This window comes from Cinclus cinclus, chromosome 7 (genome assembly GCF_963662255.1).
Source record: "Cinclus cinclus chromosome 7, bCinCin1.1, whole genome shotgun sequence".
In the NCBI taxonomy this organism is placed as follows: domain Eukaryota; kingdom Metazoa; phylum Chordata; class Aves; order Passeriformes; family Cinclidae; genus Cinclus; species Cinclus cinclus.
The window spans coordinates 25,529,964-25,555,037 of NC_085052.1; positions in this window are offsets into that span (position 1 = coordinate 25,529,964).

Below are 25,074 nucleotides of genomic sequence, written 5' to 3' on the forward strand. Positions count from 1 at the left end.
ATAAACCCCATACCACAGTGGGAAAGGGATAGGTCAGGATGAGGGGAAGAAGTTCAACTTTGTGTGGATGGAAGGTATAGTTCTTCCCAGTCCTTCCAATGCAGTTCTAAGCATATTAAAGTCAACATATGCACCCAAATTCTTTTTTGCCCTTCCTTGTTAAAATAGTTTTTAAAAGCAACAATGTAATGACTTAAACTCTTCTGCCAGAAAATATTAACTGATTCAAATCCCCATTTAGAAGCTTGAAAAAACTCTGTACTTGTAAAAAGATGTCCAAACATGCAAATACTCTCTACAGTTCTGGAGGGAGGTCTTTAACTCTTTTTGTCAGTGCTGACATCTACTTAATATATTAGGCTCTACAGGAGTCTTATTTATTGTGACAAATCAAAGTGCTGCCAGGGCGCTCATCTGCTGTGGAACTAATTTCTCATGTCATCTGTTGTGAGAACAGGAAATGGAAAAATCTTTCTTTAGTTATAGACCTGATTTGTGCATGGAAGAAAATGTATGGGCTGAGTTCTGCAGGAGAAATTAACTTGCAGAGAGGTGTAGAGTTGTGTACATGTAAATTTTTGTGACTATTCAATTTTCCACAGTTTCTGTCAGAGCACGGGGGGCTGGCAACAGAGGAGTTTCAAAGCTCTTCAAAGTCAGGTTTTATTGTACAGAAGTACACACATATCTTTCTGGGACCCTCCCCCCCTCCCCAAATGCATTGGTCTTTAATCTACATACAAAAAAACATACTTATGATCTTTTTTCCTATTGGATGGACTCACCTGTAGATTTTTTTCCTTCTATACAGGCAAGGTCTGGATTGAATCTGCTAGAGTCTCTTTAGATATAATGGGCTCTATACATTTATATATCTGATACCCCCATCAAATTCAGTTATCTCAGAACATCAGAGTCTTCCTTTAGCTTCTCCACAGCTTCAGAATCTGCAAATTCACTCTGGTCTTTTCTCTAAAGGATGCTGAATTTTTTAGAATATTCAGATTTTGAATAAGCCCTTTCATGTAATGTGATTCACTGAGCTGTCCTCTCGAGGCTTCAGTTCTGCACTTGTTTGGGGTCCCCAGCAGGCAGAATGGCACATCCCTGAAGTGGGATGGCACACATCTCCTCACTGTGCAGTACAGAGCCAGCCCTCTGACACACTGAAATACAGGATACAACTGTACAAGGGCTGAATTTGCATAGCAGAAAGGTGTGAAACTGAACATGGCTTACTACAGTAGTGGAGGTAAACTTGGGGTAAGGCACACTCTACTAAAGTACTGCTCTTTGTACTTTAATATTCTACTTTTTATTTGAAAGCATAACTTCCAGGGAAGAATGAAATGTGGGAGACTGACCTCAAATTTTTCATTTCAGTCATGCCACCACAGAAATTTGGGAAAAATCAATATTGTCTTCAAACTGTCATTTCTTGCAACTTGGACATATAACTATGGGATGTTCACCCTCATCAAGACATTTGTACCAAAATAGAAAGATTGCACTCAAGCCCTCAAGCTTGGAAAATTTTGGTAGCAAATGTAGGAGTCAAAAGAAGGATTAATGAAAATAATGTGTGCAATTACTGAAGAACATGTAATGTTTGCTAAGATGTCTTCTTTGTACACTCGAGGGACCAATCAAATTACAAAATTTGCTTTGTTTCTTTGTTTTTGGGTGGTAGTGGTGGTTGGTGTTTAAAGTTTTACTTCATTTATATAGTGTACTATAAAGGAAATCTTTATTTGGCCCATGGAATTCTAGCTTCTATACAAGATAAATCATCATCTTGGCATGTTCAAGTTTGTTTCCTTACTTTTCCTTCAGGAGGACACTGTTATAGTATAAAAGACACTTTGTTTCTATTGATGTTTTTTGGATTTGGTTGTTTTTTAGGTTTTTAGGTTTTTTTTTTCAAGGAGCAGACCTAAGTGAATATGTGGGGCAATAGCTCGGTTGCTCAGCTACAGGAGACAATATCTGCTATTAAATTTGAGCGCATATTGGCCAACCTTTATGGGGCCTTAGGGAGGAATTTCAGCACTCAGCTGAAATTTCAGCTGGTTTGTAAATCTAGTAAAGTCTCAGAAGAATCAGAAGTGTGTAAAGGTTGAGACTTCCCTGGATGATTCCTTCCCTGCTGTTTTCCTTCTCCTGTCTCAGTCCTGCCTGTGATAACAAATGCAGTTACACTAAAGGTGATGCATTGTTTTGGGCATTTTAAGAATCACTTCATCTGAGCAAAGTGCTTCTCTATATAAAGATACCCCAATATTTAATGATGATGATCAGCTATGTCGCCTCCTAAAGGGAAATTGTGAATACTAAATGCTGTCCAAGAAAAGCATATAAAAAATCTGTTGATGCAGTCACAACATATTTTAGTTCAGATAAAAAACACACAGTAAAAGACAACATTAATAATATAATCTTAAGGAACAAATAAATAACAACAGAATTGATAAAAATAGTATTTCCACATGAGAAACTGTCCTTTTGTGTAAGTCATAGAAACTTGAAACAAATCTGGGTATATATCTTTTTTTTATATCTTATACATTATGATAATAGAGTGAGCTTAGTTTCCAAATCTAAAACACGATCATATCCATCAAATGAAATCTGTTCTCTGATAATCATCATGTTATGTCATAACGTCTATCAACTTTTCCTATCCTCTTTTTTCTTCTCCTTGCAATCACATTTTTTGGCAGGTATATAAATACTTTGATGTCTGTGACTGAAAATTTAAGTGCTGTGTAAGCAGCATCTATCCCCATTTTACAGCCTGCCAAGGACTGCAATGGAGAAAATTTACAAATTTTAAAATTTGTAATCCAGTGTGGGGAAGTGACAGCGCCTTGCAGAGCTCTGTGGGCCCCATTGTTCTCAAATTATTGGGGCTAAGGTCATAATTAGAACCTAGGATTGAACATTGTCTCAAAGATGATAAAACTGTGCTCTCTAAGCTAATGTAACATAATGTGAAACCTTTGCTCGTGTGAAGTTTTGAAGTTTAAAGTGAGTGGCCCCACTACACTGGCAGAGGTGTGTGGGGTGGAAGGCACAGGTGCATTGTGCACAAAAGCATCGCTTGCATTCACTGCTGGATTACACTCAGGTAAACTTGTCTCTTTACAGAAGCAAGACAGCAACTATTAATCAATATAACTTCCACATTAGACAATTAAAGTATTAACAGGTGCTCTTGGGGGGAGAAATGCCAAAATGACAGAAGTACTATAAACCCCTATTATATTCCTTAACAGCACAAATTAATGCATCTGTTATGATGAATACAGTAAAACTACTCACTGTGTTTCTGTAGTTTACCTTATCAGTTGGCCCATACAGGCTTTAGAACATTAATTTTCACAGGACTCATATTCCCTCACAAGAGCAGTCTTCCAGATGCATAATCAGTAAACTGTCCACAGTGTTTTCAGGAGTGCTAGGAGCACCTCTGAATATTTTGAATTTTCCCTTCATGTGGCTGTTGGCTACATTAAGCTGCTGATCACAAGCTTTGTTGTAAGAATGTCACTGGTTTTCCAAGATTAAATTAGTGCAGTAGGATCACCTTCAAACTAAAGTAGACAGAGATGGTTTAAATCTGCTGCAATATCAGATTATTACTGGTATATTGTGTCAGAAACAGCTTCTTACCACACAGGACACCTCAAACAAACTAACAATCTTATGTTTGGAAGAAGTGTTTACTATGGGAATGACAATAAAGATCTGAAAGTAGGGGAAAAAAAGTAGGCATAGTTTATTTCAGTTTTGACTTAAATATGTATTTCCTTTCTACAGTTTTATAGAATCTGTAATATTAACATCAAAAGGTATATGACATCAAAACAGTGAGGTGATATTTCTAATACAGGATTGAGAAAAAAAAAAGCACATTAATTTTCTTTGGTCCCTGACCTGTATTTTCATCTTGCATTTTCAAGTCTTTTTTTTTTTTTCCTCTCCTTTATTACATCAGTTCTCATAGATATTCCCAAACTGCATGGATAGCAGACTCCTGAAGCAATGCGACCCTGGGGTCAAATAGACACAATCTCTTTAAAAATGAATTGAAACTAGTAGATAATTGTGTTGATAAGGCATTCTGTTCCCAAAACTTGTGCAGAAGCTGCTGTGTTGTTCCCTGTTGTCATGCACTCCAGAATAAAATAGTCTGCTTGTGTTTTTCATGTTCCTGCGTACAAGAAATCCCCCTCGCTAGCCAGGCATCCTCTGGGCTGGTGTTGCTCTGACCTTTACAGATAAATTAATGTGTCAGACACATGCAATTCAAGCACTGCTGATGGAAATAATGTCTTAATAAATGACAAGTATTAAGGAGAGAAAAGATTTCCTTCAGTTGTTACAGACCATGTGAGTTGATTTCACACATGAGAGAGGCCGTGTTTGTCCAGAATCAAGTGCTGCCAGTTCCTGTAGAAAATGGAGGTACGTACGTGCAGCTCTCTCCTGTTGTGTCCCCCACCACCAGTGCCCCCAGTCTCACAGCAGTGCAATGCACCAGGACAAGGCTGTTTTAGAGTGGACATGTCTACTTTTGAGTTAGACTCAAGGTTACTTTGGTTGTTTTAATCTTTAATCAATCCATGATAAATGTCAAGCCTCATTGAAACAGGCAGGAGTCAAAATTTGAGCTCTGTGAGGCTTTCTCACCTCTGTTTTCTGAGTGCGGTTTGCAACAGAATACGTGGAAATTATGCTTTTTTAACTGGTTTTTATTTTTTTGTTTTTTGCTTGAAGGCAGCGGTGATTTGTTAGTGTTTAGTGTTCTGAATTGCTTTCAGTATTCTAAGCATGGCATGCTGATATTTTAAAGTGGTAAACAAGTAAATATTATGACTGTAAGTTGTTGAGTGGTTGTTTGTTTTGGGAATACTACAAGTTCAACTCTCTTTGAGGAAAGAGAGGGACAAAACAACATCATATTGGTGCCAGTCATGTTTACTGCTGTAGCCTGGTTGAGAGAACAGAGTAAATGTTTTCTTTTGCACATTAATTTCAGTGTGTACTTGGATATTATTTGCATGACATGTCAAATTAAATCAAATCTCTGAAGAGATGAGTGGAGAACCCTGCATTTAGTGATTTGGGTGCCTTTTTGTGGATAGCTGCATGACATTTGAAGGTTGGATTTCATGTTTATATATGGTGCTACAAATAATGAAAAGAGCAGTGTGGGTGAAATGTAGATGCATAACAACTCTGGAAATGCAGCTTGGCAGCAAGCAGGTAGAAAATAAACATTGATGCTGACAGCTGGAGGACAGTAAATAGCAGTAAATGAAGTGAGGTGGCACATAACAAATCTGGCATCATACTGCAGATGATTGAAAGAAATTGGACACTCCTGTAGAACTTTGTTTTAGCCCAATATAGAGGTGCATTAAAGAGAACTAGAAACATTGGGCAGAATGCTGTGCAAATAGAACCTTAATGATGATGGACTTGGAAGTTCTACAATATAAATAAGTAAAATTACTTTTAAAAACACAACAACATGGACGCTTTCAGCTGTCATGCCCCTGCTGAAAATAATGCATTTTCCACCAGCATTTCTACTCCTCAGTTAAAAGGTACATATGAACATTTGACCTTGGATGCTTCATGTTTCAGCAGATCTGAAGAGCTCACCCATCCTATCCCTCACACTCAGCAGTCCATTAAATACACCATATTTAATTATGGCAAACAAATCTTCTGGGATATACCAAGAAGTTAATATTGAAAAATCATGAAGGGCTGTTGGAAAATGTCAATTTTGAACTATTTTTTTAAAAAGACAGTTTAATTGACTTTATGTAAATAGTTTGACAAATTCCTTCAAAACAGTCCTTTGAACATACAACCAGATAAAATCCATGGTTCTTGGAGATGGTGGATTTCCTGTAAGTTCTGTGCAGGAGCATAGCAGGTTACATCTGTCTTTGGAGTTCTTCACTCAAGTAATTTTGTGCCATTTCTGTGGGGCAGTGGAGAGCAGCAACTCTCCTGCATGTGACAACTGCCTGCACATGTCGGTGTCAGGCAGGAGAGGGTCAGCCTTGCCTGGAGCCATCTCTCCTCTCCTCTCCTCTCCTCTCCTCTCCTCTCCTCTCCTCTCCTCTCCTCTCCTCTCCTCTCCTCTCCTCTCCTCTCCTCTCCTCTCCTCTCCTCTCCTCTCCTCTCCTCTCCTCTCCTCTCCTCTCCTCTCCTCTCCTCTCCTCTCCTCTCCTCTCCTCTCCTCTCCTCTCCTCTCCTCTCCTCTCCTCTCCTCTCCTCTCCTCTCCTCTCCTCTCCTCTCCTCTCCTCTCCTCTCCTCTCCTCTCCTCTCCTCTCCTCTCCTCTCCTCTCCTCTCCTCTCCTCCTTCTTTCACACAACCTGCTACTTACATACACAAAGGTGGCAGAAGAAAGTACATACTCACTATTCTTATTCTTCTGTCTAATCAGATATCAGTTCTTAATGAATAGGCTCTCCAGGCTCTCCATAGGCCACTTCATTCTCAGCTGAATATCTGAGTTTTAAAGTAAACACTTAGGAAAGCAGTCATTTTGCAGGAAGGGAGTTGTGGATTGTGAGATGAATTGTGAACTGCATTGTCCAACTCCTGAGTTGGATCTACACCATCCAGTGAAGAAGCAATAGCAAATGTAATTTTTTTTCCTAATTAAGTGTAACTGTGGAATTGTAATACACAATCACACCATTTTGATCACTCCCATGAGTTGTACAGTTTTATACTGGGTGTATGGAGTAGGACACGTGTGTATGTCACCTCCCAGCAGGGCACCTGAGCAGCTTTCAGGGTATGTTGTGTTATTTTACAGTTGTCATAACACTCCGATCCTTTCCTCCAAGAGGAAGCAGCAAATCAAGTGGAGTTATGTCTCCTAGTATTTGATTTTGGTCCAAAGACCTTTACTTTGACGTATTTGCCAGGGAAATTGTGATCACCAAGGCAGAGGATGCTTAATTTCCTAGGCAGGTCATTTACCATACTTGGACTGGCCTCATGAGAAACTTTGTCCTTCCTTGCAAAGTATTTACTTTTTAGAGGGCGAGGGGCATTACAGTAAAATTTGATTCTATTTAAGAGCTCATAAATTTTCAAATACTTCCTTAGCTGAGAGCACATTGTAACAGTATTTGAATTAATTACACTTCTTTCATTTGTTCATTAAGACTTCATCATTCTCCCATGCCAGTTTCATGTAAAATCCATTATTTTTTGGGCTTGGTTTTTGCATCTATAAATCTCTATGAAATATCTGTTTCGTTCCTTTTCATGTGTGAAACTGAAATTTGGAATTGCCATGGATTTTAAGGCAACATCTCATATTCTCAGGTGATTTGGCACAGCCCACTCCCATGAAAATCCTGGGTTTTTAGACTGATCGAATTCCCCAGAAAGATTTTTTCTATGGTACCAAATGTGTGCTCAAATATTTCTGAGATATTAGTTGTACAGTTAGTCCATCAGAGTAGATAAAGGGCTCTGGATTTTATTCCTTCATGTTTGTTTCCTGTACTCCAAATTGTTATGATTCTTTTTGTACATTTTCTCACATTTATAGATGCCAAATGAGGTAGGTGGTGCTGTACCAGGAATGATGTCAAACATGTGAAATACTCAAAATATCAGGGGACAGTTGGTCTCTCCAGAGTTAGTGTTTTTCCTAATAAGCCTGTAAACAAATGGCATCCTTATTCAAAAAAACTTTCCTTCAGGGTAATTAATCTCATACAGAAGTAAACTCATACAGCATTTAGGTCCTACGTAGATCTCATTCAGGGTGGAAGATGAAAAATGTCTCCATGTTATCTTCTGAGGAAAGGTGAAGTTCACATTTCACCTCCACATGTTGAATTCAGTTAAATTTCCAACAATTTTAGTCTTCCAGATGGGCTTGAAGCTTTCATCACCAGTAAGATGAGCACATTTTATGTCAGGAGTAATACAGAAGGAAGAGACCAGAACAGAAGATACACCTTAAAGAAAATACAGCATGATATTTGCCTAACAAATAGGATTTTTTTTTTTCTCCCCAGCATGCTAGCTTAGTTATAAATTAACATTCATTTTTCAGGTAAAATATTATTTTTCCATTCTCTTTAGTCTTGCAAATGTCATAGCATTTAAACAAACTGGACCTTTTTAGATTTCTTGTTAAGTGTTTCTTTGTTCAAAAGTATGAATTGATTCTCCATGTGCACAGACTTTGAAAAGAAGAAATTTATTAGAGAAAGTGAAAGCACAATACTTGGTCTGTTAAACAAATTTCAAAGGAAATCCATAATTGAAAAGCTCTAAGATCTCTCGACTTTGCTATAGCACTTGAGCATACCCGAAACTGTGGCATGACTTGGAAATAGAGATGCAAACAAGGAGTTTCTCTTTGAAAAAAGTTTTGGTGAAAAATGTATAGCTGAAGTTTTAACAACAATGAAAGCTCATTTCTGGAACATAAAACCATTGATGGGATATTAAACTCATTTTGCTATTGTTCAGTGAAGTGTTGCTTGCCTTCCCACTGTGTTCAGTCCATAATGCAAATGGATTCAGTTCCAGTTCATTTCATCTCCATGTTTTACTTGTTTTTATCCCACAAAGCCATTCTTTTGAAGCCAGGTATCTGCTCGTTCTTTTTGTTTTGTTTTGTTTATTCAGTATCCTGCTGTACAACCTAGCAACACATTTTGACAATAAGGTATATTTGAATACATGTTTATTTCTCTAGAATAATAATAATGGTCAGCTGCTGGTAAAACTTGTAACAGGACTGTCTATGTCACCTAATCTGCATGATTTTATTGTAAGACACTCATTATTTCTGACCTTTTAGCTTTGCAAATCAGACACTGTTAAATTTTTAAAATGCCTATTAAAAAATCCCTTTCAGTTATCTACATTTATGGTGCAGATGTGTGCATAGCATATATATTTTACATACATATTTATATATTATACATATATATTTGTCATATAAAGGAAGCATTTTTTTAGGAATTTCTTTCAAAGCTATGAATGTAGATGCAGACTAGGATTGCTTTCAAAATTAGCTAAAATGAGTGTCATTGTGCTGAGTTATATTTAGTATTGATGAATTCTTTCACTGGCAAACAAGTAGGATCTGTCACAAATGTCTCCAGAAATGTTCACTACTCATTTCTAAAGACAACCGAATGTCAGAAACTCTCTAAACATTTTTCTACTCTTTTCAGTAACTTTTTCTGTTCTTGGTGGAGTGCTAAAGAGGAATGGCTTGTACAGTTCCTTTCTTTACATTCCTCCTGCTACTGCCAGTACAAACCATTTGCTATTGGTTGCAGATATTTACACCTTTGTGCGATATCGCTGGTTCTACAGAGTTGTCAAATACTCCACAGAAAATTCCCTTTTACTCTAAGTTCATTCTCCAACTGTTTTTAAGGCATGGGCTTTCAGGACACTGAGGTGATGTTTGATGGATTTCCAGCATTCATATGCAGCTCTCAGGTTAGATATTGAATGTTTAATTTAAAAGTGTTGTATAAACATCTACAATGAAGTTGGGGATTCTGGCAAAAGAGTCCTAGTGTCAGCCTAATGTTCATTTTCTTTCATATCAGGACTTTCCCTCAGACTTTCACTTTTTATTAAGCAGTGTCTTTACTGAAGCCTCTTTATCTTATGAAGTACAGGATGCAGTTAAGTCCTTGTAGAATAGTATCTTGAATAAGAAATTATAAACACTGTTTACTGGGGATGTTTAGAATTCTGCCCCAAAGAGAAGATGGAACATTTTATTCCATGATCTCAGTACTCATGAATTGAGTGATGATTGAATGAAAACTCCAAAACCCTTTTATTCTTCCTTTCAGTGTTTAATTTCCAGAAGGAAAAATATTTACATGAATACCAGTTAAAATTCTGAAACTGGGGCTTCTAAATTGACAAACTGGGGCTTCTAAATGGCATAGGAAGAGCTTTCTAAAACCTCTCACAGGACCCCAGAGCACAGACAGTTACATCAGCCAGCTTACAGCAAGACCAAGCTCCTTGCAGCCAGAACCAGACACACAGAAGTTATTATTTAGTCTGATTGTGATAAGAGAAAATTAAATGTAAACGTTGTACCTAGCTAGTGAATGGTGCAGCAGCCTGAATCTTGAGGTCTCAGAAAGAGCTGTGGCTGGGGAGAAAAAAAATACAGGAAAAGCAGGAAGTTTCAACTTGTTCTGAGGTTTCCAACCCTTCCTCTTTTATCTGTCACTTGCTTCTTTTTACCATGACTACCTGAAATACTGGAAATCTCAGTGGTTCCTCTAGATTTTTCTTCTATTTCTAATAACATCCAATTAGTATCTCCAGGTTAAAGGAGGAGCAGAAATGCAATATCAAAATCAAAATGCGCTGTTCACAGTTGTTTCGTGCATTAAACGTTAAGATTAAAAAATGGTTCAACTTAAAAAACCAAATCAACTTGAATAAAATCGAATCTGGTTTTAGGCATGGCCACTGAGAAATGTGCTTTCCTTAGAAATAGCCTTTGGATATTAATATCTTATATTATATATATTTGTTAATACTTATATTTAATGCTTATATTTATTTTCACGATGTAATGCTCTGGCTAGAGACATGGAAAATTGATGGGCTTCATTATTTTTTTTAACAGTGTGAACAAAGATGAATCTTATCAATAACTTGCAAAAAAACAACCTTCACCAGGCAGAGACAAAGAACTTATTTCCCCATCAAAGTAATCAGCCTCTAAAATTATTCACTGAAATATTTGAAAAAGGCAATGATTTTAAAGGAAGTTCTTCAATAATGCGCAGATAATATATTGAGGGTACTGATTTATATGGGAATGGCTGGAGACACTATTACATATCAGAATATTTTCTCTTGTACTGTGTTTGCTTCGAGCCATTTCTGTCTTTTTCTTTGTGTTTTCATGAAAATCAGTAAATGTGAGGCCAGGTCCATAGAAGAGATCTCTGGTAATAGGAGGGAGCTTGTCCTACCTCTTTGAATTCTGAAATACAGGACATACTGACCATTGGGAAGTGTCAGCTAAATTAGAACAGAACAGCCTAACAGCAATCTGCTAAGACATCCAGATTAATTAATTAATTGGTTAAAATTAAACTTGTCAGTTTATACAGGTCCCTGCATGAGATCTGAAAGTCTCTGAAATATATAAACTCATTCCTAGTGAGTCTCTCTTTTCTCTGGCAGAATTAAACCCTGTAGAAGTTCAGCAATTATGCAATTAATATGTTAATCTGAAGGTTTACAAAAATAAACAAGGAGTTTATCTAACTAAGAAGAATAAATTATTATTGAAGCAGGAAGCAGATGGACACTTGATTAGCTTTAACAAAATGCCTTATTTTCATGGACTTCAACAAACTGCAGCAAATTAGGCTTTGAGTAAATGAGGTGTCCAAAAACCAGTAAAGGGAGTGCTTTTGTTTGTTCCTATTTTTAGAAGATGACATGGGAAAATGTCAGTAAAACAATAAAAGGTGTAATTAAAAAAACCCCTATTTTTTCTATCTTTGTGGAAAAAGCAAGGGCAGGCAGGTAGATGGGAGAAGAGAGGGACACCAGTTAAAAAGCTAAGCTCATATCTGTGAGTCATAGTGCCTTTACATGATGCTTGCATTAGCCATTGTCCATCTGTAAAGCAGTAAATGTTCACAGCTACAAAATATCCAGATCTTCAGTGTTTTAGGGGAGGACTAAAACAACTGTGGGCTCAGTTGACAGAACGTTCCAGGGAATAAAGATTTAATGAACTAGCTGATTTTGTTAAAATGATACTTTGAGATTGTAGAGTCAAATTTGAAATAAACATCCTTCCGTCTGTATTCATGAATTGTAGTAATTGAATTAAAGCTGGTAAAGGTATGATTTAGTCTGAGTATTGAAAAGTGACTAGAAATTAAAAGACAGTGCAAAGATTTTAAAGGCAGTGCATGATTCTCAGTGGTCCTAACCATGCTTAATTTTCTTTACATTGGAAACGTGGTATCACTGGTGATACGATTAGCAATAAAACCAAAGTTTTATCAGGAGCTTGAAAGAGGTTATAACAACATGGTGTTGGAAATTGCCTTTCAGTTGCTGGCTGACTGGGGATGGATTTTCACTCCACATGGCTCAAATATTATGAGGCAAATGGAGTCTGACCATAGTTCTCTTCTGAATCCTCCTGACACAAAATGCCCTTCAGGGACTATGGAGAGAATGCAGCTTTGCTTTCCAAAACTGCTCATTTATGCACACACTCCTATCTGACTCTGCAACCAAAGAGCCAAGGAGAGCCTGAATATGTAAAAGGCCAGTAAGAGCTGAATGATGGCTTCACCTTCTGGGTTGTGTCTCCAGCCACTGTAGATGGAAAGCAATCTTTTACTGAGAAGCTTCTGTGGAGTCTAATAAAACCTGCATAAAATTTTAAGCTGTAACAATTCAAATTTCCCTTCTCTGGCAGATTGATGAAGATAAGTTTTCATTCTTTTGTAGGTTTCTTACTTAAATTCTTCCTGCCTACCTGTATAAAAATGCTCTAAAAAAAAAAAAATTCAAATACCACTATTTGCATAGAAAAACTAGTAGAAAATACAGGTAAAACTAATTTCTCATGCACAGTCTCAAGTATTTAATTATTTAGAGCTCAAATCTGAGTGCTGCCAAGTACTGGAAGTAAGAACAGTGTTTGGCCAGGAATTCAGTGAAATTCAAAGAAACTGCTTTTTCAAGGATTAAAATGTAGTGCCTTTAAAATTTATGATGAAGTTCTCCAATTTATCTTACTCTTCCCTCTTCTTCACCTTTCTTTGTCCCTCAAGAAAGTACTTAAACTTCCCTACCTACTTTCAGATATGAATTTTTTTCTCATCTGGCTGAGTGTGCTCATGAATAAGTACCTTAAATAGAGTAAATTGTATGTTTTGTCTGGGTATAATATGCCTGTACAGTACCAGAGCTAAAAAACTTAACTGGGGACGATTGTTTGTCTTTAGTGAGAGTTACTATGAGGCTAACTTTTCCCAAAATTTGTGGCAAGAAATCTCAGAAGACAAGCCATTATTATTATTATTATTATTATTATTATTATTATTATTATTATTAATATCTCTTCTAGAATTATTTAATTACTGTTATTGGATTTTTCTTTCATTTTTCAGTGGTTTATTGCTAAAGCTTAGGAAAAAAACCCCACCTCTCAAAATGGAAATGACCAGGCTTCTATTTAAGTGCTTTTACACCATATTCCTCATATTCATCTTTATTATCACAATTCTTCCAGACATATAATGGACATTTGAACTTTCTATTAACATATAATTTGTAGCATTATTAAAAGAGCTCTTAGAAGATCAATAGTAGGAAATTAATCATACTCGTATGGTGCAGTGAAGTTCAAAAAAATTTCTTGCCTTTAGAGGATTCTTAAAATTATTCTTTTGATTAAATCCTTATTTCAAGAGTGAACTTGAAGAAATTGAAATGGAAAAACGTGTGTGCTGCAGGCTTGATTTGTGATAAGCATTTGTAGAAAGCAGAGCTGATTAGGTTGAAAAGGACAATACAGACCAGGTGTTTGCTAGAACAGTTACTTCATGCTGGTGACTGAGATGCTGGATTCGTTCCATAACCCTTGATGCAAATGAGGAAATTGTAGATGTAGCCTGTTAGCAGCAATCCCAGTGGCTGGCACTGCCGTGCCGGTGCGGACCCTCCCCAGCCCGGAGCTCTTGCTCCGTTCCCAAGGGAGGGATCGGTGCCGAGCACCCCAGGCTCCGCTGCCAGCAGGGCTTTGCTAATCCGTGCCAGCGCTCTCTGGCCCACGCTGCAAACTCAGTGCTGAAACCTGCTGCGAAGAAAACAGTCTTTGAAACTTTCTCTGATACCCTGAGGCCAGTGATTCACCATGCTGTCGCTTTTCAAATTGGCCTTAAGTTTTCACAAGGACAGGGTAAATGTCTTCCTTCATTTTACTGTCCGTACTTGTTATTTTTAAAATGTTCATTTAGTTCTCTGATTTTTTCCCATTCTTCTTCACCTTCATATTCTGTTAAATTTCTAATTAGTACAGAAGTTCTCCTCCAAATACGGTGCAAGGTCAATGGAAATTTCTATTTCTTTCAGTGTTGGGAAACTATTTGCAAGATCCAAATTGTTTTATATCTCTTTCTCAGCTTTTATGAAATAGTACAAATAGTGGAGTGTAAATAGTGGAGTGTAAATAGTGGAGTTCCAAGAGAAAGGACCCCTGTGTAAATTTTGCAATGTGGTAACACCTTCATTCCTCACACAACCATTCATGAACCTCTGTTTGAGACCAATAAATGAAACACCTCTAAATCAATGATTAGTAATTCACAGATTTTAAGGTGTCATTAGGCTTTTTATAGCAAACCCTTTCTGATAATTAGTAGAAGAAAAACCTGTCAAAACAGAATTAATCCCTGATCCTCATTTGTATCAGTACGAAGCTTACTGGTTCACTTTCAAACAGTGCTAAAATAAATTATTCCATCTTGTAAAGAAATTATTCAGAGATTCCTCATGCAGCACTGAACACCCTAGACAGCTTAAGCAGAAAAATTACTTTTGTTTTGTTTCCCTAGAGAAATAGGAGATGACTGATTTGTACAAGAGGGGTCCTCTGTGTGTCCCACACTGCTTTTCAGCACTCAGAGGTTTGGGGCATGATGCATATTGTAAAAGGTGATGTGTCTGGCACTAACTTAGTTTTCAAAATGAGCTTTAATCTCCCAGGGAAAGGGAGCATTTGAGAGTTCCAAAAGCAGTTGTTTCCATTAAAGTGAGATCTGTGAGTGGCTCAGGGCTGTGAACTCTGGGTGGATTTTGAGGTCCTGTTTTCACTATAATACTGTATTTTATTCTTTTGATTCTTAAGCCATAGTCCTGTGTTTTAAGATAGGTTTGTAATAAACTTTTTGCAATAATCCTAACAATATATTAGGGTAAATTGAAATTAAGAAGTAGAGAGAGGAGGGAGAAGATGCAGGGATCCCAGAGGACATCAGAAATGCCTGGTTCCTCTGAAATGACTCTTCCTGATGGCTTTTGTGGCAGATTTCCATAGTGCAAGAGAGCAACTAGGAGCCAGCAGTAATCTGTAGGCAGCATTGACACAGGTAATGTGGAGGAAGCTTTTTGTCACTGCTTAGGAGAAGAGTTTTGATTTTTGGGACAGGTCATGTTTGTGGTATGGTGCTGGGACTGGCTCTTGGTGATTCCTGACCTGCAAACTGGGATGAAAACTGAAAGGAGGAAAAAATGATGTTTGCCAGTGTGTGGATATTTTATGCTTGGATTACTGTTAATTTTCACATTTCTGATAGGGATGCACTATTTGCTTTTTCTTGCCAGGTGTTTTTCTTCCTGAATAAAGGCTTCTCTAATGAGCTAGGTTTTACAGTGTGTAAGGGTAGAGAGATAACATTCTTCACAAAATGAATGGACCTCTGATCCAGGATTGGTGAAATTTCCAAACTTTGCAGGTAGTTAACTCAAAGTTTCAAGATCTTTGATTAGAACAGAAAATTTTGGACTTTCAGTTGTGTTAGTTGAAATAATTTGACTCCAAAATCCGTGCATTTTGCAGGTGAAATGATAAACCAGAGTACCTCATTGCCTTAGACACTTGTTTTATCTAAAGATCTTACCCAGTTTCAGAGTTAATATCCTTCATAGTTTGAACATCTTAATTTGCTAGTGGATATACAGAAATATATTTTTGAAATGAGATTTATAGAATTAACATTCTGTGAATCAGTTCAAATGTCATCAGAGCTAAAAAAAAATTAGTGATACAATTTTTTAAAAAATATATGCTTTGCACCTAGTTCTGGCTTACTGCTTCCTCAGAAAAGGTAGAGGGACATGTGTTTAAATTCGTATTAATTGTCTATTTCTTGAGATTTCTATATTTTTCTCTTTAATCCTTTAGTAATTATATTTGCATTTAGTCTGCCCTACTGAATAAACTTCCATATAGTGAAGTAAGAAGGAACAGTTTTCAGATACATGAAATAAAGAATTCTCCTGGGTTTATTTTGACCTTTCTGAAGTCTTACCTGCATGTATTTATTCCAAGCTTCCACAACAGTATCTGTCAACTGTATCCACCACCTTGCAAAAATTTGATCCCTGGGTTTAATTCCAACAAATCTTAGTATTTTCATGTAGCTTTCCTTTGGAGAGGGAAACGGGTTTTTTTAGCTTATTTTGGGAAGTTATTGCACCCACAAAGAAGCTAAATTGGAGGATGTTTTATTACTGCAACACTATACCTTTTCTCCACACCATTTTGAACTAAGTCAGGATCCTTATCCAGAAACTTTTCTTCCTGTGGCTCTATCTGGCTGTTCCTTGAACACATATAAAATGCAATTTTAAAATTTCATTATCAACGTCTTCCTCTACTTCACTTAACCTAATTACACTAATAATGGGATAACAGATACTTCATTATAAATATTTTCAGTCTCTGTAGGCTTTTTAATTTCTTCAACTATGTCATATTTGCTGTCCTGTTCGGGAAAGGAGCAATATGCTTCCAGACATATATTCTTTTCTCAAACTGGGACTTTAATCCATCAAAATTCCAGGTTATATATAGACATTTAGTTAATCTAATCTGAAGCTTTCATATAGTAATTTTCACCAGAATGTCATTACCATATCTGTACTACGTTGTTATAATCTTAATGTGTTTGTTTTTCATGAGGTTTATTTCTAAAGGCTCCATCAAAATGAAACCTATTTAGAAAACCAAACACAAACAAAAAGCCCAGGAAAAAACTCATCCTTAATTACTGTTTTGGAAGGCATCTGCAAGTTTTGTTTTGGTTTGGTTTGGTTTGGTTTTTTTACTGTGATTAATTGATGTATCAGTGCTACGGATTTTACTGAAGTGTTTATTAACCAGTTTGCAAACTGTGAATAATTTTTAGTTGCTCTTCTACAACCTGAGTCTAACCAGAATGAATCCCCCTGGTTTGATCCATGGGAATTAACACAGATGCAACTACAACTGTCCTGGCTTTTCCTTTAGAAGATTATTGGACATGACACATCAAATAATCACAATTTCTAAAGAAGATAACTGTGTTTATATGATCCTTGGGCTAGAAAAACAACATTTAACATTTTGGTTATGGCCAACTTGTGATATCTTTCACCTGCTGTTGTAATTTACATGCAGCTGTATTTGCAAGTCTCTGTAGCAGAAAGAGCATTCTCACAATGTTAATATGTATCTAGGAAACTAAGAATTTGTTTAAAATAAAGCTGCAAGAACTTGAAAATCTTACCTGCCAAGGAAAGCATCTTTGCTTTTAGAAACAAACCATACCCATGTTCTCAGCTGAAATTGCTGGAAAGAACTAAAGTTAGCAGAGAAAGCTGACAGAAAAAGAAATGACATTTTAAATTTCACTTAAAAGAAATATATTTTTTTCCTTGACTAGTCCTAGTCTCAGATAAAAAATAATTACTTCTACTGGTAAATCCGTAGATAATAACAGTGCTGAGACTTCCTTTACAGCAGAAGCAAGCTGTTAGTTTCTGTATGGCTGGAGGGATGTTTCCCATTCAAGGTGGACTCTCCAAAGAGCAGCTTGCTGCTATTTGGTTTTAAACTTGTCAGGCCATTAATGTATTAAAACAGAGCTAAAAAAATGAGCTTACAATCTCCTTCTGCTCCCTGGGAGTGCATGGCGTGGAGGCAGCAGCAGCCCAGCCCTCGTGAGCCACAATGAGCTGCTGAGCCCACCCTGGGCACCAGGGCAGGGCAGGATGTGGCCGCTGCTCCAGGGACCTCTCTGAGAACACCCAGGGCTCCACAGCAGCCCTGCAGCAGGATTTGGAGCTTCCTGACCTCACCTGAGGGCAAGGAATGATAAATCAGTTGGAGGAATTTGGGCTGAGACTGGCACTGGGAAATCTCACTTTTAGGTGAGTTCACGCAATTTCAGAGCTTTGAGGACTCCTCAGCTGGAGTGATCTCTAGGGGTTTTTTAGCTCCACTTGTGTCCTTTAATTGTTGCGCTGACACAAGTCTTCCAAAATTTGACAGTACTGTGGAAGTCATCAGACAGAAAGCTTTAAGTATTCCCTTATGTTTTTGAACAGTCTGAGATTCAGCATAAGAATAATTTAATCCCATATTATTTATGAGAGAAGTGCTCTGAGGTACAGTGAGATATCTTGTCAGGTCAGAAATAATTTATGGGATTCTGGAAGGGGCCTTTTTTCTAGTAAAAAGGCAAGAGGATTGGGTGGCTGAACGAATTTTTACACAAAAGTGTTTTGACCTAACCCTTTGTGGTTAGCTTAAGAAAGAATCAAAGGGGACAAGGGAACAAAACTAGTCACAGTTCAGATGAATTTTTCAGAACTAGATTATATTAAAGGTCAGTTTTGATTTGAAATAAAATTATTTAATTTAGGTTTTACATATTTGTTTTTCCTGCGATCTTTTCAGGGTGTCTGCATCAATTTCTTCCCGTGCCTGTGCTTGGCCAGAGCTAGTTTAGGCAATCAGGGCAGGTAATGCAGCTCAACAGAAATGGAGCTCCCACTGTAAGGGGAAGCAGTGATAAAAGCAGATTTGATATCCCTAAAGTATTGGACTGTAAATTGCATCATAACCAGCCAAACCATCCTTTGAGAAGGGACTCAATAACTGTGTCAAGGTATCTCATTCCCTTTAATTAGTCAGACCACCCTGTTTCTCAAAAGATCAAATGAAAAACAAATAATAATTTTAGATTTGAAATGCTCCAAATGAGGATTGTATTTTGTTTATAGCCTTCCTCTAGTCTCTCACTGGGCTGCATCTGAAATTTGTGACATACACAAAAATTAAGTTTTAAGCCACTATAAGAATAGATCCTAATCACCCTGGGGCTTGAACTAAAAGCTGATGACATGTTTTGTATTTCTCTGTCATTATTATCAGGCTTTATTTTAAAAAAGAACAGGAGAGAAAGAATTTTCTTTCTAACTGACTAAATATTTACTGTGTTAGTCAGGAAAAGAGTCAGCCCATATCTGTGCAACACAAATTTCCTTTGCACGAAGTCATGCTTCTATGTGTACCTGGGCACAGTATTTCTTTAAAATGTGCATTGTACATTTATGAAAGTATTTATTTCAATTCCTTTTGCATTTACAATTGAAAGCAAAGTAAGCTGCAACTCCAAATCCTTATTTCAGGAATTATATTGTTCCTTTATTTTAAAAATCATTATGCAGTCTGACCATGTTACTGATATTTAATTATATCTCTGAGTATTGTTTTGAGTAACATTGTGAATAAAGATACAATTCTTAACCTATTTCTCAGATCTGTATTGTGTGTGCTTACTGTAAACCATTAAATCATGGTTATACCCCCTTATAAGAAACTGAGTCATACCAGGATATTTTTGATTGAGAGCAATTTCTGTTGTGCTTTGCCGCTATAAATTACAGTATTTACAGTAGATACAATTAATATTTCCAAAAGCTTGGGACAAGATACCACTGAAATACAAACCTAGTAAAACCAAGGTGCTGATACATAATTTATATTTGGTCTTATTTTCTTAAGGGAAACAAATTGGTGCAAGATTAGTCCTGCAGTATATAAATGGACTTTTTGTTCTCCTGGTGAAAGTACTCTCCTGCTGGAGCCATTTTGACCATATAATTACATTTTTTCTCAAGACTACTGGAATTAATTCTTACAATGACCTTACAAAGCCTGGCTACACCATGGTAGCCACCGGGCAAGATAATGACACAGGGACTTTTTGTGTTCTGCTGGGCTGAATTGTTGACGGCAGAAAAAAATCATACACTAACTTTGCTTCCAGCTGAAGAAGTTAGGTTTTCCAGGTAGAATAATAAAATATTAAATGAAGCGTAGGCTGTAAGTGACAGCCTAGCTGTACGGTGTATTGATGCAAGAAACTGCATAACCATAAAACCAAAATCCTAGAAACTGCTATATTAAACCTGAAGAACAGTAAGATCCAGCATTTTGATGTGAGCTGGTTTGGACAGCTATTCATTATTCATTGTAACCTACACTCCTAACTACAACATGTGTCTCTAACTTTAAGAATGTAGAAACTTCACATAAAAAAAATAGATTTTTAAAAATTTTGTTCACAGCTCAAGTGAACTTGTACAATGCAAGTTCCACAGCAAGGGAAGCTGTCAGCCGTCCTCATTCTCAATTCTGTGAAAGGAAGCAGCAGGGTGGAGAGGTCCAAGGTTAAGTGTGGTGGGCTAAGCGATGAAAGAAAATGATGTTACATTCTTACTCTGGGATTTCTTAATTACATATCCTGTTCCTGCAATATTCATTCCAGTTGTACGTTCTTGAGCAAGTTCTGAATTCCTTGCGCTTCTTCTAAATCATGAATGATGTTTCCTTCCTGCTGCAAACTCATTCACAGAGACTATTTTGCAACATTTACTCGGTTGATGATTCAAATGAGAAAATATTCTTCTCTTAGCAGGGAACAATGCCATGCCATTCTCTAATTCAGTGATATCACTAAATGCCATTTGCAAAGCTGATGGTGTCAAAATGCTCTGGTGTTGTTAATTGAATGTAACAAATGGGAATTGTTTCAGAGTATTTTTCTCAAGCTGTGGAGGAAGGTATGAATTAGATATGTTGCAAAGTGTCAAAATTCACAGTTAGTGCATTCTGATATGCTTTTTGCCACTTGTACATTTTCAATATTCAAAATGTTCTTTTCCAGATGGGTTTCTATGACTTGCTGTCAGCATCTTTGTCTGTGTGATGTCCAGAAAGCTGTAAGGCTTTACACTCCTTCCAGCTCCTCTCCAGCAGAAAGCGTGGGGTCTCTCAAACCTTAAGGCATTAGAGCAGCTGTTCCAATGATATTGGGCTTTATTACTTGGCACTTTCTTCAGGTGAGACAAAATAAAAATAAGGACAGTGTTTGAGGTAGGAAAGTAAAAAAGGTCCTGGAGAAATTTCCTCCATAGTTCAGGTTCTGTTGCTGAAGAAGCAGAGGCCTTCCTTTCCCTGGGGTTTTGATGAATCTTTGGCGTGTCCTGAGACCGAACATAGAGAATGTCAAAAAGAAAGAACGAGTGCTTGACTGTAAACCACAAGATGAAAAAAAAAATAAAAAGAAAAAAATAGAGAAAAATACTGTTTTTTATCTTGCATGTGTTTCAGGAAATAAGCAAAAATAATATAATTTTCCATAACTTGGAGCCTCCTTGATGTAAGTGCTTTTTTATCGATACATTCTCCAAGGGTGATAAAGGTTTTGATTTTGGTTTATGATCTCTCAGCCAGCTAAAGAGAAAAGCATTGTGCTCAGGGCCAGTAGTGAGTGATTAATGTCAGGAGTGATTGAAAGAAAGAGATGAACATAGAGGTTGTCAGAAACTATTTCAGTTGCACTTTGCAAATGTGATAATGTATTGAAACTAAAGAAGTGAAGTTATTTCAGTGGCAAAATAAAACAATGAAGATTTGTAATTGAAAACCCTGGAAGTGTGTAAGTCTTTTATCCATATTAGTTGCCTTTCCCCATGCCCACATATATGTTAACATAATAGTGGCATCATGTCTTTCTGCATACACAAGAACAATTCCTCTACTGTTAATTATTTTATGTCAGTCTCTTCATGCAGTTTAAAACGATGAACCGTTTTATAGCAACCTAAAAGTCGTATACACGCATACATATGTAATCTTTCAAACTGTTTTTTAAGTGGCTTAACTCATAAAATCCAAGCCAAAGCCTAAATGTGTAAATGTGCCAGTGCTTAGTCTCAGTAGCTGTTTTACTCATTATGTCATCTCTTGTTAATACACTGATCCAGAGGCTGGGAAGTTAAGTAGCTGTTCAGCGTTAGGCTTCATCAATATTTTGTGTATTATATGAATTATCTCAGTGATTATGCAGCCTCAGAGATTAGGGTCATGCAGGCTTAATGAATTAATTATGAACCTGTGTAAAAATGGCCAGAGTATACTATTGCTCAGTAACAGCAGAATAGGAAAGGAATGCATTTCTCATTTAAAGGCAATTGTCGGTAGGTTTTGTGCATCATTAAACCAAGTTCTCAACTCTCCCAGACTGAGTTGTGTCTCTTTTGACAGGAAGTAGAAAAGTGTGGGTCTGGCTTGGATTTTTACACATTCTGCCCTTTTTAATTAAATGGCTTAAACCCCCTTGTGATGAGAAGTGCTAACTTCCTTCAGCTTTACGTTGTGTTGTGTCATCTAGAGAAAGCTGGAAACAATTTTGTCCAAGGGAAAGTCAGTGAGAAATTGTACTGGCCTGAAGGAGCTCATCATGTTAACTCCCTGGTGGAGAAACTCGTGTGTGTCACTGTATTACATGTAGTGAGTTCAGAGTGGAGGGAACAGGGCTTGTTTAATGTGTTTTAATTTGCCAAAGCATAATTACAGCATTCAATTTTGTCTATGACTGGTAAAGACCTTAAATTTAGAAGTGACTGTTTGTTTTTTTTGTTTTTTTTTTTTCAGTTCAGTTTTAAACAAATTCAATGAAGAGAAAGATCTCTAATATTTACTCAAAACAAATTAAAAAATAATAACAGGATCCATGCAATAGGGCATTGAAAAAATGAAAGTAATTAGCTCTTTCATGTCCAATTTCATATGAATATTTGTGACCTAATGTACTTTATATATAGCAAATAAGGTGCTTCATAGTATTTAATGAAGTTATCTCATTAGTTGGAAACATTGCTTCTAAATAGACATAGATAGATGAGTACAGCTATATAGATAGATCTATAAAACCAAGTTCTTTTCAGAGCAGAGATAATCCTGTGGATGAGGTGCTTAGCTGAAACCAGAAAAGTTTCTTTTTCTGTCTCAATTTCTATGTTGCCCAACAATATCTGAATATCCCAATTACTGTAACTGTAAAATGGAAGCATCAGTTCATATTTTCTTTGCTTTGTCTGCTTGGATTTTAGTAATCTTCAATATAATAAAAGCCATTCCTTACTTCATCAGTGATGCCTACTAGTCATCAAGAGCTCAGTTGCTCAAAATGTTTCTCCTGTATAATAATTACAACCCAAGATAATATCAACATTTAAAATCTCTTCAGTGTCTGTGTTCTTTAACAGAGAACTCATGAAGTAGAAGTGCTGCAGTGCCACACTTTTCTTTGTTCTTGTAAGGAATTTTCCTTTTCAGGATTTACTGAACATTCAGCAACACTCAATGCTAATATCTGTGTGGCCTGTAAAAGATGGCACCAACTGAAGCTTCCAAGGCACCACTGTGATTTTATCTGGTATGTAAATAATTCCAAATTAATTTAACAACAGGGAAGTGAAAAATTATGAAATGTGCAGTTAGGATTGAGTGCAGTTAGGATTGAGTGCATAGTTCTTAGATTGGAAAGGAATTTGTGAATCTGAAGGACAGTTCTGGTCCTGTTGGAAGTTTCCCTTCAGGTCACAGAGGAACTCCCCTGACCCATGTGTGCTCTCTTTTGATGCACCACATATCATATTACTGAATACTTCCCTAGGAAGGCAAAAAGTTTCTACATAAGCATCTTGCAGACCTTTGTGGGGACAGGTTGCTAAGCCTCTCCCAGGAAAGGAAATCAGACCTAGAAATGTTGAAAAAGTGAAAAAGCTATGCTGTAAACATTCAAGATTTCTTTATTTTCCTTTTTTTGTGTTGGTGGTTTCTTACCACCAAGGGCATGTCTAAGGAATTACTTTAACCTTAGAGACTTAAGTCCAGTAGGCTTTGCTTTCTATTTCCTAAAGTTTAATCAAATTAAATGCTATTTTTAATATATCAAATGTTAAGAAGCAATGACATCAATATGACTTGCCTTTTTGTGCATTTCATAGTAGCTCTGTCATTCAAATGGATGGCTTTAATGCTTTATTTCCACACAGATTTCCTGATTTACATGTGGACTAGAAGTACTGTGATAATTTTTAAAAGACTTTCCGTGGAAAAATTTGTCTAATTTACAGCGTCAAAGGGAAGTACCAAATCCTTTAACTGTGTTTGATCACAAAGAAATAAGCTGCATCTGCAAAAAGGATGCTTTCAACATTTCTAATTAAGTAGCTTAGGAGAAAATATGCAGCCATTTTGTTAGTACCACACTTCTTACATAAATGGCACTTCAGATCAGCTGCACGCTTAGTCACACGAGTCTGTGAATAATTCATCACAAGAGACCCATCACCCTCGTCAGAAAGAAAAGCTCTGCAGTGTAAGTAATGTTATCAGTGGTTATTTTCTTTCCAGAGCCTCAGGGAAGAGGTGAGACACTGAAAAATACTAATGTGCCACAAGGAAGGTTCTGGAATTTGCAAGACAAAACATGGATTTGGTGTGCAAACAAGACAGCTATTGTCAAGTGAGCATTTGTACCTCTGGAGGTGTAATGTCACTCATTTGCTTAATCAAGAGCCTTTGAAGATGTGTGTCTGTGTTTTCCAAACATCTGTAACATATATCTTTATCAACTATTTCCTCTGTATAAGTTTGTGTATTATCACAGCAAAATGCTGTTCGGTTCACAGCTGGTGATATTGAGGCTGTCTCTCAATTTTGTTTTAATTGATATATCATTGAAGGTTTGTGAACGAACCCTTCAAGATCAATATTTATAATACAATAGATAAAAAAATATTGTCTGGAAAAAAGTGTACTTCCTTTTGAAATGTGCCAGTAGTAATAAGTGAGAAAAACTGTTGTGCTGATTGTGAGAAATTAAAATTACAGTGATATTAAATAAGCATGAAAACTTGGCATCTATGCGTGGTGCTCCAGTACCACTCTAATTCCTTGATGGAACCATACTTTGAATATCACATTCAAAAAGCCAGACAAATTTTAAAATATTTTAGACACATTCTTGGATGAAAATGGAGTGTGACAGAACTGGCCTTGTGGTGTGCCTGTCCCTTACAGATACTGCTACTAAAATATTTGGTGTCATGGAGGACTTACAGGGCTAGTGCAGTCAGT